General features: G+C 39.1%; 1 protein-coding gene across 4 annotated transcripts in view; it reads right to left on the reverse strand.

Moving 5' to 3' along the window:
• SEPTIN7 (septin 7) overlaps nucleotides 1–16545 on the reverse strand; it is a 79505-nt gene that overhangs the window by 28285 nt on the left and 34675 nt on the right. The gene's annotated exons all lie outside the window — the stretch shown is intronic.

Consider the following 16545-nt stretch of genomic DNA (forward strand, 5'->3'; position numbering starts at 1 on the left):
CCCAACATTTACAGCTCTACAGAGACAGGTGCAAGAATTTCAGAACAACTACTTATTACAGTATTTAAAAGACAAGTCTCTTGCTTAGTTGTGTATTGTAAAGAAACTACTTCAACACAACAATTCACACTGGCATGAGAACTAAGGAAAGAAGCATATAAAAGTGATACTTTCTGTTTAAGTTTTCATACACAGTGCTGTTAGTATGTTGAACTAAACAGAAACAGTCATACAGAAATTTGCTCTTAAGCTAATGAATTTGGGTACAAACTACATACTTTCACTGAGGGAGGAGAAGGAGCTGAGCTGCCACCACATTTTGAAAAGAAAATTCCTAACCCACTAATCCCTCCATCCCCAACAAAAAAATGGGTTTTTAGAGACTAAACTCAGAAAGCTTTGAAACTTTTCTTGAGATAAATGTCCTGGGTTAATGCAAGTAGTCGAGGTTACAAAACAGAAAGTATTTAAGAACCTCAGTAGACAAGACCTCATCTCCACTGTAATAGCTGGTTCGATTTCATACACAAGCTAGCTTATACGCATCAGCCATCTCGATTACAGTGGCATAGCACAAAGTCTCTGCAGCACCGAACAGAGCAATCTGATTAGCTATACTGTAAATGGATTAGCAGCTGATGAAACATTGCAACCAGAGCTCCTGCAGGCTGGCTGCGTTATTAGCACTGCTTGTTCTTCAAACCCCACCCTGTCTGACGGATGAGATAACCCATTCCGCCAGCAGGGTCAGGCTACAGCTAGGAAGATGGGCCGCAGCAGCCAAGGAACAAGGATACTCGAGTTATAACCTCAAGATAGCAGTGTGAGAACACTAACCCCAACGCGACAGCTATATGTGAGCCAGAAGGGACAGGCTTGCTGACAAGAATTTCATCACTACCACTGCAGGTTTTGCATCTTTCTGTGGTCAGATGCATTAGCCATTTCAGAACTACGTGGTAAATACAGCGCCTAAAAGCATCTGGTTGCAAGAGATGCATGCCTTCTACTCCGGTGCTTGCAAGATCTTTAGGGCAGGGTCGGCTGCAGCCTAGAGGCTTCCGACTAAATTTGCAAAAGAAAGAAGCTTCTGAAAAGCACAGCTTTCCAAACTCATAGCTGCAGCCAGATTGAAGCTTAACCTTCTCCATCTCAAAACTCTGCTCAAGATAAACGTTATCATTCCGATTAAACTGAAGAGCTTTTTTTATCTAGCCTACTGAACTCCTCAAGAGGAGGGCTTCGATTTTGCAATGTACAATTCATATCCTTTCAGTAAGCGTTACTTTTTTAGTTGAGCATCATCTTGCAGAAGGCTCTCTACTGCACTAGAAAGATTTGTGTATCGGATTCTACTTAGTATACAAAAAGGGTTGTCCTTTCTTCTCCCTTCTATTAGGGTTATTGCTGGTCTTAACACGCTACAGAATTTGAAGTGGAAAACACCCAGGACAACCGCTTCTCCTGAAAAATCACAGGGCTTGTCAAGTTGCTATTGAAATTCGACATATGGAAATAAGATTTTCAGCTTTGAAAGACTGTGATGGAAATATCAGCAGCTTGCCCTGGATGGTTCCTGCAGCTGTGGCACTCCATACCAAGTAGCTCCGGAACTGCTGAAGCATTACGCCCTCATAGATTTGGGGTTTGTTTCCCCCCACTTACAGTAGCAAGGATGGGAAGGCAGTTTTGAGCTAAAATTAGTGAAAAAGACAAGTATGCTAAGGATATTTATGCACCACCTGGTTCCCAAAGGCGCCCAGCCTCCCAGATACCCCTACCCATCCTAATTTTAAATCAACCGGTGCAGATTATAAGAGTTTAGACTGCCTAACTGCTACCAGTAATTGAGGTATTACATGTAAAAGTTTGCATCAACACACCAAACCTGGATGCAGTTGTGCCTTAGACCATGTAACAGTCAACATGTATGATGGTAGTAAGGGGCTATAGCATGAAATAAACACTGAAACTGTAGGTAAAAAACATAACTGGAACATTCAATACTGTACCATGGGGAGTCATACTGCTTCCATAGTAATCAAACAGGACTTCCTCTGCTGACTACGGAGGAAGCAGAATTAAAGAAACCAAAGTGTACTTGAACAATTCTAGCAGGCTTTTTGGACATATTGAAATAGTCTGATCTTAGCTAGAAATATGGTAAGGAGGGGGGGAAAAACCAAACAACAACAACAACAAAAAAAACCACCAAACCAACAACAGCACCCCAGACAAAACTCTCTGCTCTTCCCATGTAGAGCCTTGCTCAATCCAAAATCACCTGAAAGCATTCCCTACTGGAAAGGCAGGAAACACATCTTTGAAGGATGCAACAGGCTACAAATACAACAAACAAAACACAAGAGAACAGGGAAAACAAGCAGAATTTACTTTGCCTTAACATAAAAAAAAAAGATGCATCCCAAATAAAACGTATCTTTCCACTCTCAGTAAGCATTTCTGATGAGATTTTTGCCTTTTCACCATTACATAAAGTGGTGTATGCATGCAACATAATAGAACCATTTCAGCAGTAATAACTTCCAATCACTCAATGCATCATGATGCAGTTAGATCTACCTGCCTAATTTAGAGTGAGTGATTTTTAGAAATCTACTGTGTCTTCTGTTTTCAGCATGAAATGTTTTGTTTCAAAAAAAGAAAAAAATACTTTGACTTTGCGGGGTAATCCTGAATTCAAGAGTTTAATTAATTTTGGTATCCAGCTACTGCTTTTTCTTGCCCTCACTCTCCCACTAAATGTTTTACATACACTTCAAGTTCTTCTAAACAAATACATGGTTCTTTTTCTTCATTATTTTATGTCTAATGTTTAGCAGGAAATTAGTGTTTCAAAATGTCAACATTTTCTCAAGCTACTTTTCCCCTATAATCACATTCAAATATTTGGAGCTGGCAGTCTTGTTGGTAAATATTAACATACTCCTGTCAGTCTTGCAAAGGACAGAATCTTTTGTTAGCCCTTACAGGATTAGCAAAAGTTCTGACTCTTCAAGACTATGGATTTCTGAACAGCTGTACAAATATTGGAGCTTTTTTGGGTTAACAATTATCTGCCGACAATTAGCATCTTCATAAGGATGGCCCATGGCACATCATTTAAAATTAACGTTGGTTAGCAAAATTTCTTCTGTGAATGAAATACTAATCAAGTACTTCCCTTTTTCTCTACACAGATGAGACTAGCTGCAACATGAGAAGGGAGACAAAAAACCTGACCCCAAAAAAAAACCCCAAAACAAAACCACCAAACCCCAACACATTCAGCTTTTTCTTTTATATCTCAAACACATTTTTGGTGGTCAGAAGAGACCACCAGCAACCCCTGGAATGGTTTGCAAACCATGGTAAATAGTCTCCAGAATAATATTAAAGCAGGTAAGTATGGAGAATTAGCGATTAAAAAACTGGAACAATGAAGTACAATCCAACAGCGTGGGGGAAATAATGGCATGGGGGAAATAAGTGCTTTAGAGGTTAAAATAAAATAACTAACAGGTTGTTCTCAACTGAGCTACATAAATCTTTCACATTCATTTCCAAATCACTCACTGTAAATGACCAGAAATCCTAATCTGTGATAACCAGTTAGCATATCTACTTGCAGCTAAACTGCAAGGGTTCAATACATGGGGTTTTTTTTTTTTAATTCAACTTCTATCCATCAGCTCTTGTTAATACTTTATTACTACAAAGAAACTTAAAACTGCAAGTATCTCCTCCCTTTGATAATAGAAATGAATTGTTATCCTTAAACCTTAATGACACTGCTTTTTTTCACCATTCATTGTTGTGGCACACCGAGAACATGGCATATTTACCACTGCCTCCAACTTTTCAGCTTCTGCCGTTCTTACTCAAATACCTAAAACAAATGGACAAGCAATCCAGTCCAACCCAGCTTCCAGGTGTATGTGTGACTCCCATTGGAGACTGCTATCTTCTCAATCATGTATTACATCTCCTGATAATGCACCACACTACATCTTCTAGCTACCACATCACTCTGAAAATCCAGGATAATTTTTCTACTGTATTTTTAGGATCCTGTTTTCTAAAATCCAAGCCCTGAACTTAAAAACATGACTTAAGTCCTTAGATTTATGACCCCATGTGAGAATACACTAAACATACCGAGTGATCAGGATCACTAACCAATATTGAACATCCTCAGTGTATTCTCTGCATGTTTCATTTCCTACTGCTTCATTAAATAAGAAAGAAATTACTCTTGCAGAAATCACTAGAAGTTTTTCTATTCTTCACTAACAATTACTTGGCTATCTATCAGTCAAACAATATTTCACGCTTATGCCCTGTGACAGTCAACTGCCCCACTGGGAATGTGACCACACATGCTGTCTGTACTTAGGAATTTCAAGTTGCTTTCCCAAGCTCCAAGTGGGACTACAGGAACCGCCTAGGCACCACCCACCTGCTAGGAAAACGCTTTTGGTGATCGCAGCATCATAAACCGACACTTCAGTTAGATTGCTCAAAGAAGTATGCTTCGTGTAGTGTCACCAAGATGACAACCCAGTCTCTGTCACTGTATCTGTTAACTGAGAATGGTAGGAACTGCAGATTCAGAAGGTGCATTAACTGCTAACAACTCTGGTGAGCGAGAGGAGGTAACTCACCCCAGTGGGGCTTGTAGCTTATTAGAGACAAGCCACCAACAACTAATGTACCAGGGTAAAGGGTTTTTCTACAAATTGCACAATTTTTTCAAAGCTTCCACAGCATTCTAAGTAGAAGTTAGTATTTATTTTCTTGATATGAACAGCCTAAAGCTGCAGTTGCTTTACTGATTTATCAAAATTAAGATATCCAACAATATGTGTGTTCTCTGGTATGAGGGGGCAGTGATTTTTAGTGCATTTGACAGCCCCAACCAGTTATTACAAAGGAATCAAATTCAACAGAAAAATGCTGTACTTCTCCACAACTTACATATACAGAATGTTTACATCAAAGTGTATTTTATTTTTAAGAGGTGAGCCATTTTTTTCATGGAATTTTTTTCATTTTACAAATTCTAATTATTGTGACAGTCTTTGTTTAAAATATAAACCCATCAGTTTGATGCTGGTGACTCAGAGGGCTAAAAAGCTTGGGAGAAGACAAAAAATAATGCATTTTGTCTTATTTGATCCTTGTACAATTCAGTTTATGCACGACAACATGTGCAGCTTTATGCAAATACGCAATGCTTTGATGGCACTGTAACACACAGTGTTTTTTACTTTTATACAGAAGGGAAGGTACATGAATAATCAAAGAGCCTGAACTACACTGAACGGTATGATGGAACCATCCTGTCACAGAGAGGGAGTGATGCTTTGCCATGGCATTACAGATGACCACAAAAACGAAGACTACAAGATGCTTTTAATTTTAAGTCTGATTTTACAAGCTTTCATAAAGGCCAGTTCCTGTCTTCAGTGCTCTACAAAATACGAACCATCATTTTGATAAACATACAAGAACATCCAAATGAAACCCATCAAGAGGAGGGGTGAGAGCAGCACCGTGCTACACAGCTGCTCCTACATACCTACAGTTCCAGGTTGGACGGTGTCATGTGAAATCCTGAAAAAAGTTCAACTTTCTATTTTATAGATGTTTATAAAGGAAAGAAAGCCAAAGCTCCACCATTTCACAACTTGAATTGGGAGCTTAAGTTATGGAAGTAACATCTGTTAGAGCCACAAAGCTGATCCTGGCAAAACAGAGTAACAGAGAAGTCCTCCAGCAATAAACTCACTTTTGCCTATCAGCAACTGCATCAACAGCAACAAAACTTCGGCACTCAGGATACAGTATGGCAATTTAATCAACTTTCTTAGGGCAAAATTTCAATTTTAAGTGCAATAATTGAGGACAGACTCTTGGCGTATTTTTCTTGTCACAGACGCCATTTAAATAATTCAGAAAAGCCATTCAAAGCAGGGAAGTACTTCAGAATACCACTGCAACAGATTCTAGGTAGCATTTTTCAAGTACTCGTTCCCCCCAAAGCAGAAGGAGTTCTAGCTTTCTACAACTGAGATTAAAACAGCCATGAAACAATGGCTTTATTTCACAAGTGAGATATTGGCTGCTGCCAAAAGAAATGGACACCTATTCCCAGCCTACCACTTGCACTAGAATTCATAACGCAGCATGGTAAGGCAAGAAGAAATCCAGCAAACCAGGGTATTAGGGGCTTAAGGATGGGAAAAGAGGTGGAAGGAAGACATCAGACAGATGAGGTAAGACAAATCTACAGGTTTTCAAAAAGAGGGGACAGTAAATGTAAAAATCTGCATTTAAAACTTGACCTCTTCTCTGCAACAGAACATCCACCAACAATTCACAAGTCAAAGAATTTGTGGCACTTCATGAAGAAAGTCACATTTGCTCTAGTTACAAACATAGGCTTTGCTCCCAATAAATAGCATGTCTGCAAAGTAGCCATTTAAACAGGATATATTACCTAAACAAACACGATACAAAGGAAGCAAGCCTTCAGCATTTTAAAAAAGTTCTAGTCTAGTAAAACCAAGGAAGCAAAATCAGAAATTTCTCTTCATTTTTAGTACTTCAATATGAATGCAGATGAAAAAAAACACTCCATGCCATTGGTCCACCTATATCTAGAGTACCAACAACAGCTGAAGTGCGACAACCTGGGCTTCAGCATCCAAGCTTGCGTTGAATTGTAAGTACACAATTAGCAGCCTCAGCCCAGGCTCGCCAAAGTTTACCTCGCTTTGTTTTCTACATTAGTTAAAAGAAAAACTACTATGTCTGATCAAGCTGTAGTCATACTGCAATGCAGTTTGAGACATTACAAGCAACAAGAAGTTGTCAAAACTGGCCTACATGGAAAATCTGAATGCACACACTATCTGTGAAATAACTGGGTTAAGGGATTCAACTGGAAATGACAGAAGCTGCAGAGCTCCAGGACAACAATCTTCTATGGTTAGGCCGTATAACCAGCACATACCTTGAATTTTCACAGGCTTTGACAAAGCCAAAATAAGGAACCTTCACATGAGAATTAAAAACCCATATTGCTTCAAAATGAAAGCAAGAGGAACAAAAACAGTTGTGAAAGATGCTAAAGACGCTCTCTTTAAGGCTAAGAAAGTGTTCATCTGAGAACACCACTGCTTGGTCTTGAAGAATTATGCATCTAGAGAAAGCTGCAGAGCTTCACTTACTCTGGTGACATATACAATGACAAATGTCATTGATTAAATTCCCTATTTATACGATATTTTAAAAAGAGAGAGAAAGATGATAGGAACATGAAACTCATCATCTATGCATTACTATTGACAACTAGTTATACAGCATTTCCAGCACATAATTTCTAACATCTGCTGACTCAAGAATGAAAGGTATATTAATCAACAGATCACAGACTAATTAGTCACATTAGGATCTTTCATTACTCAGGCAGAAATAAAACCCACACAGCTATCTACATGCTGATGAGAAAACAAAAACGATTGGGTTTATTTAATCTTTAAGACTAAATTACTTGGTACAGATACAGGGTAAACACCTTAAAGACAGTACAGCTTGCATTACTCACATTCTACTTAATAACAAGTACTGCAGGTCAACTCAAGCAAAAGGAGAGACAGGTGAAGCGCATTCGGCAGGATCTTAAAAAAACCACCCAACTGATACATCTAAGGCATAAATATCACAGAAAATTTCAAAAGGACAAAATAATTTTCTATTTTTATTTACATGGAAACTAATGAGTCTCTACAGAACTCTAAAAAGAGCACCTACATTGACTTACTCAATACTGCAGCAGCCCTTCCCTTGAAAATTTACACATGAAGACAATAAAAACTACTGGAAGTAAGTGTTGAGTGCCCTTAAGATATCCCAGGTGGGACACACTGCTATTGAGCTAATCAACAAAAATCTGTCAGAGGACTGAACTTAGATTTCTAGTCAAAATTTCTTTCTATAGCTTATACCTTGTCTCTTGATGTCATCTCTCCTTAAGGTCTTTGAAAGCACTTCTAATTGCAGGCAGCACAAGGGAAACTATGTTACAAGACACTTCACTGGCACAAGTGGAAAGAGAAAGGTACAGATAGCTTGACAGAATTCTGCAAATTTACCCTAGTGATATTATTTTGGGGCCACGAAAGAAAGCAAAGTTAGGGCAATGCCATTTGGAAGTTAAGATAATTCTGCTTTTCAATGTTTGGTCTAGTGTTAGTCAAACAAGGAGCAAAAGGTTGCTTCTGAGCAACCTTGGTAAAACACACAAATTTGATACCTCAGTTACTTGGGGGCAGTTACATGCTTTTGTTTCCATAAGACAGCTTCCACCATCGTCATAAAAATGTGTATTTTATCTCTAACAAAGGCTGAGGCAGGTTGGAATAAGCTTGTGTTGTCAAGACTACACCCTTTCTAACGTGGTGAGAAGAACTGTTTTCCTTAAGTGCTAAGCCATTGCCTCCAAATTGCTGCCACCACTATTTAGTTTTCTAATAATTACTCTAAGGACAAGTGAGCCGTTTTTGTAGCCAACAACAGAAGCGTACAACAAAGCTGAAAGGAAAACGGATAGGTTTGATAAGGTGATATCTTAAGACCTGTCTGGTGTGCTTGCTATGTTTTGCAGCAGATGAGCGTGAAGGACAAACACGGGAGGTGGACCAGGACTCCTTCTGGAATTCCTGCCAGCTAGGGAGGACACAGCCCAGAGCCAAGGACGCAGAGTTGGGTAAGTCACAGGCTCATCCTTTACAGGTGAGGATGACATACGGTGAGTTTAAGCAAAAGAAATACAAAACATAGTTCTTAAAATATTTTTTCACATACATTCTTAAATCATTCAGTCAAATGCAATGTAAAAAAAATACTGACTTGGTGAGTTAGTGAAAATCTGACATCCTCTTTTCTCTCTCAATGTCTGCTGAGTGGTCAGCTATTGGTTTCCGCTGTGCCTGGCACTGATGTAGCAGAAAAGTGGTGAATGCTTGCCAATAGTCATTTTCCTCTAAATTAGCAACCTGATACATTTTTGCCAGCAGAGTATGCCTCCAAGACCTAAAAAATAAAGAAATCTTGCAATTTCTCCTCCAAAAGCTTGGGGAGGACTTGAAAATGCACGCAAACAAGATTTCTATACCCCACAAATGTTTTGTTTGAAACACACATCCTAAACAACCGGTGTAAAGCCAAGACTGTAACAATGTGTCACTTACAAAACTTTTAAGTTTTTCTTTTTAAAACAAGGAACAAAGACTTGCCTTTATCCTACACCACACCGGGCAGCTGCAACCACCAGTGCTTCAGAAAGTGTCAACTCAAAAGCACCTTGCCAAAGTGTAGAGTTATGCAGACATTAACATCAGGGGAACTGATGCATGACTTCAGCTGGGCGGTGCTACAGGTTGTGCTCTTCCCCTGAGCTCTCAAAAACTGGACACATACAGAATCCACAAAATACAATTTTTAAACATCTACCTAGGAATACTTTTCAACTACATCCTACAAGACTGCCTTGTGCATAGCTTCATTTAGTATTTTTAGTATGAAAGGTATCTATAGGATAAGCTGCTCTTCCAACTACAGAAGTCTTAATATTCTTCAAGGAAAAATATCTCAAACATAGAACCTTCATTAAAACCACCACAGTATAGTCAGTAATTATAATGCTGAAGATTTATAGCCAAAAGCAAGCAGTATTTCAATGCAACCAAGGCTCATTTTCACAAGTTTGAAACAAATGCCCAATCACTGTCATATCAACTAGTACTACCACCAAAAAAAAAAATTGAAAACAAAAAAAAAAAATCAACTCCCAGCCTCCATGTCACCCCTTCTTTGTGCCAACACAAGACCCTTCTTTTGCTATGCTGCAAACGGACCGAAGACCAACCCTCCTTGCAGCTCCCAGAAAACTCTCCAGCTGGATTCACACACTAATCCAATCTGGGCCGAGTGCTATTAGTTCTTTCAGGAGCAGCACAGACTTAGGCCAGGTTAAAATCTGAACTTCAGCCTAGAGGAACAGCTGCTATTGTTGGATCAGTTTTTCCTAATTAATCCAGAACGACACTTCATAAATGCCACTGAGGCCAGTATGCCTCTTCAAGTACTTAAAAATGACGGAGAATCATTTCCATACTCTTATTTACGCAACTGACACCCTCTACATCAACCAAATTTTCTCATCCAAGCATCTTCAAAAGGCTGTCCACTATATTAAGAGACAGTGTGAAAAGGGAATTCCAGAATCTGTAAAAATTTAAGAAACCCTCAGTATCTTAAAAAAGCTCTACAGAAAAACTAGTTGAAAAAAAAAGAGGCTGACCACATATGGTATGCACAGTTTAATTTTTTTCCTTTTCACTTCGTTCTGTTTTTCATTAAGCAAGAAAACCATTCAAGTTTTGAGGGCTTTTTCGGTTGGTTGGTTTTGGGTTGGGGCGGTGGGCGTCCCTGTGTCCAACTCCGCACCTGACCCCCGACTCCCGCAAAGTTCTCAAGTCTCATTTTCCTAAAAGTCATCGTGACCTGGTTTGGGAAAAGAAGCTGACAAGCACACAATGCTGAAATGAAAATACTCATTTAAATTTTACAGTTTATAAAGATGTGCAATTATTGAAAAGAGAGAAAAAAAAGGAGAAAACACAAACCTTGAAATAAACAAGTCTAATAGCGACTTTAGTGCCACATTAAACAGAGTGGTTTTCTGTACAGTGTTTTATCCATTAACATCTGTGACGCTAATCGTCCTTGCCATATTCCAATGGGAAACCTTTCAAAGGAGCCGGAGATCTTGGAGACAGCAGCTCTAGTTATTTTCCAGTGGTAATTTTATGCTGGTCACATTACAGATCTACCAACATAAAAATGATTGAAGGAGGACTAGAAAAAGGAGCCACATCAGATTGGTCGGTGGAAAAAGAGCCACGTCAAAGAAATGCAATGGTATAGATAAGAAAAAAAAGCAGCCAGACGAGGTAAAGAACTGCAAAACAGAGTCATGGCTAAGGCAGTGACTGCCAAGGAATTTGCATTGGTTCTAATATTTTTGAAAAGGAAGACGTAAGTCTGGATTCTTCCTAGCTGTTTCCAAACGCTGAGGTTAAGATAGGTCATTGTGTAGTACAACATCCTTGTTAATGGGGGTGGAGGGGAACAGGACACGACAACAGGGGACGGGATGGGACAGGACTTTTACAGTTTCAATAACATCAGTTATAGTTTAAACTTACTATGATGAAAAAAATCAGGGCAAGTTTTTGTACTTGAATATCCATAGTGTTAACCAGGAGCTCTGTTCTCAAAAGGCAAGATGACAGCCAAGTCAAGATCACAAAAATGAAGGCCTAAATTAAGCAGCCTAAAAGATAGGGAATTAAAAAAGGATGAAGCCAGCAGATTCAGTAGTTATGTTGCACTCTAAGGTGTCTCAAACATCAATACTTATCACAAAGTAAACCAGCATGCAAGCACACACCAGGGTCAACAGAAAACCTGAGGTTGGGACCAAGGGAACTGGGAGAAGATAAAATTCGAAAGTCTTCCAAAAGTATAAGGAAGTTTGAATAAAACTGGAAAATAAACTCCCAGCTACATCCAAAAATAATAGCTATTACATGGGCAGCCCAAATCTTCGCTGTTTCTGAACAAAACTTCTCAACAGTGAAGCACTTCAGCCACACAGACTCAGAGAGAAAGCAAGGACAGAGTCCTAAACCAAGTATCATTCAAGTGGGGGGGTGGGGGGGTGGGGTAATGATCAATCAGAAAGCTGTGGAAAATGGTTTTAGGCAAGATTCAGACTTCAGCAAAAATGTCTGCTGCACTGAGCTATGTTACATTGTACATCAATAAGGCCTATGCTCTCCCAAGACTACTCCTTCCAAAAATAAATTCACCATAAACAACCACAACAAACTTCCTCTTTATATCATGTGTTTCAGGTTAACTACTTTTTACAGTTTGACCTAAGTTCATCTATACTATAAATTAAGATCAAGGTTGTCACTACCACCCTTGCAATACATAATTTTTCCTTCCAGATTTCCACGAAGACTTTTCTTTTCCCCCTCTCCCCAGACATCTCTAATAATGCTTCATTTGAGTTATAGGAATAAATTGCTCCAGAGATAATTCAGGTACTGAAATGGCCATATTTATTACTTACTAGATTTTAAAGAGATTTTCACTTGTTTCTTTTTGCTGGTAGGATCAATTTCCTCATCTTAAAGATCATTACAACTATTGGCCTTTAACTCAGCAAATGTTTGGAAGCCCCTCAAGTCTACTACAGACATACACAACTGTGTTCCCATGTATTGCTTCATGCTCAACTGACCATTTTCAAATGTCAGAAATGGGACCAAACGGGGCTGGAGGGGCTGGGGGAGTGGACTATCATTAAAAACCCACCATCCATCAAAGAGAAACCAGAACAGAATCTGGTAATTTCCTCATTAGGAAAAACAAACACAGCAAGACCCCTGCAGATCCTCAAGAGCTACCTGTTTATGCTAAATGCCTCAACATTTATGGAATTAAGATGAACAAGCTTGAAGCTTTTTCCTCGGACAAGTTTGCAACAGTTGACAAAGCAAGCTATCAGTAAAAAGGAGTCAGAACTACTCTGGCTAATTCAGCTTGAAATGTTTAAGATACAGCTTACAGCCTGTGTGTTAAATGTCATATGCTTTCATGGATTCTCAAGAGTTTCTACAGACAAAAACCCCAGACTTCTGAAACTTGCTACTAGACACATTGCTTCTTTTTCTCCTTTTAAAGAAATCAGCCTTACTTAGAGAAAATATGAGCAACTTCCTGTGTACAAGAAAAGCCAAACACTGCAAAGTTTGCATGAAAAGTTGTACTACAGGAACTAAGACTTGACTACACATAAGGCCAAATTTACACTTTTACTGGAACAGCTATGCTCAGAAATATTGTCTTAATTTGTAAACAGTTAATATAGGCTTAATTGCAAGTATATACTTGCAAAAATGTTTCTAAATTTTATGTAGTAGATTATTGTACAGTTGTTCCACAACTGGCAGAACCAACTTTGGTATTCTAGACACCAGTGGCCATCACTTCCTACCAGGCAGTTAGTGCAAGTTCCTCTTTCAGCCCTCTTGCCTCTCTCTGTCTTCCTCAAAAGCATCCTCAGCATAAGCCTCAAGGTGGATGGACTGAATGCCAATTAGCCAATGGACCCTATTAGAGGTAATCCTTGACAGAATCTCCCGATTTAGTATTTTTTCCTGAAAGAAATCAAGTTCACATGCTGCCAGACTGTCCCATATGACATGGCTGAAAGCCCAGTAAATGGGAACAACTAGGAGATTCACTTCAAAAACGGAATTAAGTTCAGAGCTAGAACTCCCTTGTAGATGGAACCATCTAGCTCACTGTTTCACTAGACCAGAAACAGAGTGGGACTTGCTAGCCAGTAACACTTGTGCCAACTAGTCGGCCAACACCAACTGTAGAACAGAAAAAGTTTATTAATATCGTCCCCCAGAGAGAGAAAGTCAAGCAGTCCTATAAGAATTTGGCAAAAAAACAGTGTCTATATAGTTAAATGACATTTCTAGTCTTTGGCATCTTTTGAAATTCTTCAAGAGGCCCCAGTGTCACCTAGTGAGGTGGTAGAGTAAAAGGGATGTGACAACAGGTAGCACCATCACTGCGTCTTCCACTGGTAAGTAAAAAAAGATTGTTCTGGTGCCAGACAGAAGGGGGGAGGGGATCCAGCACTGCAAACCTGAGTTAGGCTATAAAAGCACTAATTTTAAAATCTGGACACAGAATACTTCCCCAGTCTCAACGGGCTCTTTCACATGATCATTGCTGGCCTCAGTTATCTAAAAAGCTTTTTTCTAGATAAATTATCTAATTACAGGGGTATAATTTATATTCAATCCAGAAAGGAAACAAACCTCCCTTCTACCCTTTTCCTCAAAACTTAAGGGTCTGTCTTCCCACACCCAGGGGAAGTAAGCTTTTATTCAACCAAGAGAAGAACACACCCAAAACAGTTTTTTCCTTATATTATATTTCACATACATCTGTATTAATGCTTTTGGACTCCAGCTTCCTTACACAAAGCCTTGCTGTTAGTCTGCTTATTCCTTCTCCCTTGAGGTGCAGAAGCACTGTTTCATCTACAGCAGACCAATACCTTCCAGTCCTCATCCCCTCAGACTACCTAAAGCAGCACCCACTGAGTCAAGAGCCACTTTCACCGACCCCAGCAAAACATGGTAGTGGTGTGCCAACCAATGCAGCAGGATTAACACAGAATAGCAGAAGTGTTCCCCCTTCCAGAGCCAAAACTGAAGATTATAGTAACATTGGTGTCTTGGAAACGGAATATAATTATTGGGAGCAAGCAGCTGACTCCACTATCAAACAGGGACGAGAAGTTATTTCTCTTAACCTTCTATTCATGAATCCCACTCAGGAGAACAAACCTTAAATAGCCTATATAAGACCACAGAATTTTTGCAATGACACTCCTACTCTCAGAGATTTCATAACCCACTGAACACATTTTACTTACAGTTCTAACATTAGCCCATTGACCCAGGCAGCAACGAGGTGCAGAATATGGTTAGGCTATTTTTTTTGAGTAGTATTTTGGCAAGTATACATGAATGTCTTATGAGAAAATGAACTTAGCACCTTTGGATCATAGGGGAGGAAGCTTAATGCAATCTCTGTCCTTGCAGTTCTGAAAATGAAGGCTAGCACAGTATATAGCAAGCATACTCCTACCTGGAATATGTTGCGTGCCAAATCTCATAAGACTTCATAAAAAAGAACATGTTTGAGAACCATTTTGCATACAAGCTTTATGTAAAACTAAATAAATCAGTTATTACTGAAAAACAAAGCCAAAACCCCCACACCACTGGGGTAGTTTAAAGTTGTCCTTATCTTTTCCACTCACTTCTTTCCAAAAGCACTACTGGACCCAAAGCATAGACAAAATACTATTTTTAGAATTTCAGTGCATTTAAGTGAGAAGGATCAACATTAAACAACTATTACATTTCATATGTAAAGTGCCAAAAAACCATGGATGTAACAAGAAAGAAAGCCCTATTAATTCATCCTGGTCATAACATACACAAACTTTTGATTTATGACCAACGCTAACTACTAATTAGCAGGCTTAGAACTGACATATTAAGAAGCCTGTTCTGAAAGGCAAGCTAGTGTAGTTTCGACAAGCTTGAGTAGTTAAATTATCAGCATAGTACAAGTCATAGTCACTATGCAAAAAACTCAGAGGGCCAACAGGGAATATAGACATGGTAAAAACAAACCAACAAAAAAACCCCAAAACTCCACACCACCCTTCAAACACAGCATTAGACTACAACTTACATACACAAATAAAAAGGTAAAATTTTACGGTATTTAGTGAAATTTATACTTTATATTAAAAAGTTCCCAAAGTATTCCCAGTTTTCTTTGCTACTTTGCCAGACTTAAAAAAACAGCCAAACACAGAACCATAACTTCCATATCTACATTTGGTTTATGAAAAAATATCAAATCCATGTTCCTATACTGAAGGTCTCTGACTAGCTTAAAAGTGAAATTAAATGTCTCAACATAGTTGAAGGCAAGGAGCTTAGGAATAGCTTCCCTGTATTCCTTTCCATTCTTTTCAGCCGTACTAGACTCTGAAAGTAAAACCAGTATGATCTGCTGTTCTGGATGCAGCTGATTTATTATGATCTCTGGTTTTACATGGAGACTTCAGATTGAAGTGTTATGCCAAACACCCTTCTTTGAAGCCAGTAAAGTGACCCAGCTTCTCAAGAAGCCACAAGGCAAAAAGCAAGAAAACCCTTCAGAATGGCAGTAGTCAACAGATCCATAGCGTGAGTCGAACTGTGAACAAATGGGCCACCACATTTGTGTAAGAACCAATTCTGCACTTAATCTTTAAGCCGCCCATCTTTGTTAAACATGAATCATGTTAAGTCTGAAAAAAGAGCTACCCAGAGGATTACCGAATGTATTTAGTGATACTTTGACAACAGAAAGGGCAGGACCAAAACACATTTAAGCCTTCAAGAGGAAACACCCAATGAGCTCACATGTAACAAAAACAGCAAAATAGCTTCTGATGAAAGGTACAGAGAATTTATGCTTATAAAAAAGCCCCGTGATACAATATCCAGACCAATTCCAAAAGCTTTAGTGGAACATGGAAATTGCATTCTTCCTGAACAGAGTGTCTATGCAAAATGTCCCAGGCATGGTATCCACCTGACCAAGACAGCCAGACAACAAGCCTCCCCAACAGATCTGCTTTGTAACAAATCGTGTTAAGTGGCAACTCATTTAGCCTAACCTTTTAGGTAAACACTGTACCACCTCTACATAACTAAACTGCATGATTCCAATAGGTATCCTCTTGTCCTGATTTACAAGGACTTCAGTCACCTCAAAGAATAACAAAAAACTGCGGTACTCAGCAGCAGGTTT

Source organism: Phalacrocorax aristotelis, chromosome 2 (assembly GCF_949628215.1).
Source record: "Phalacrocorax aristotelis chromosome 2, bGulAri2.1, whole genome shotgun sequence".
Taxonomy (NCBI): domain Eukaryota; kingdom Metazoa; phylum Chordata; class Aves; order Suliformes; family Phalacrocoracidae; genus Phalacrocorax; species Phalacrocorax aristotelis.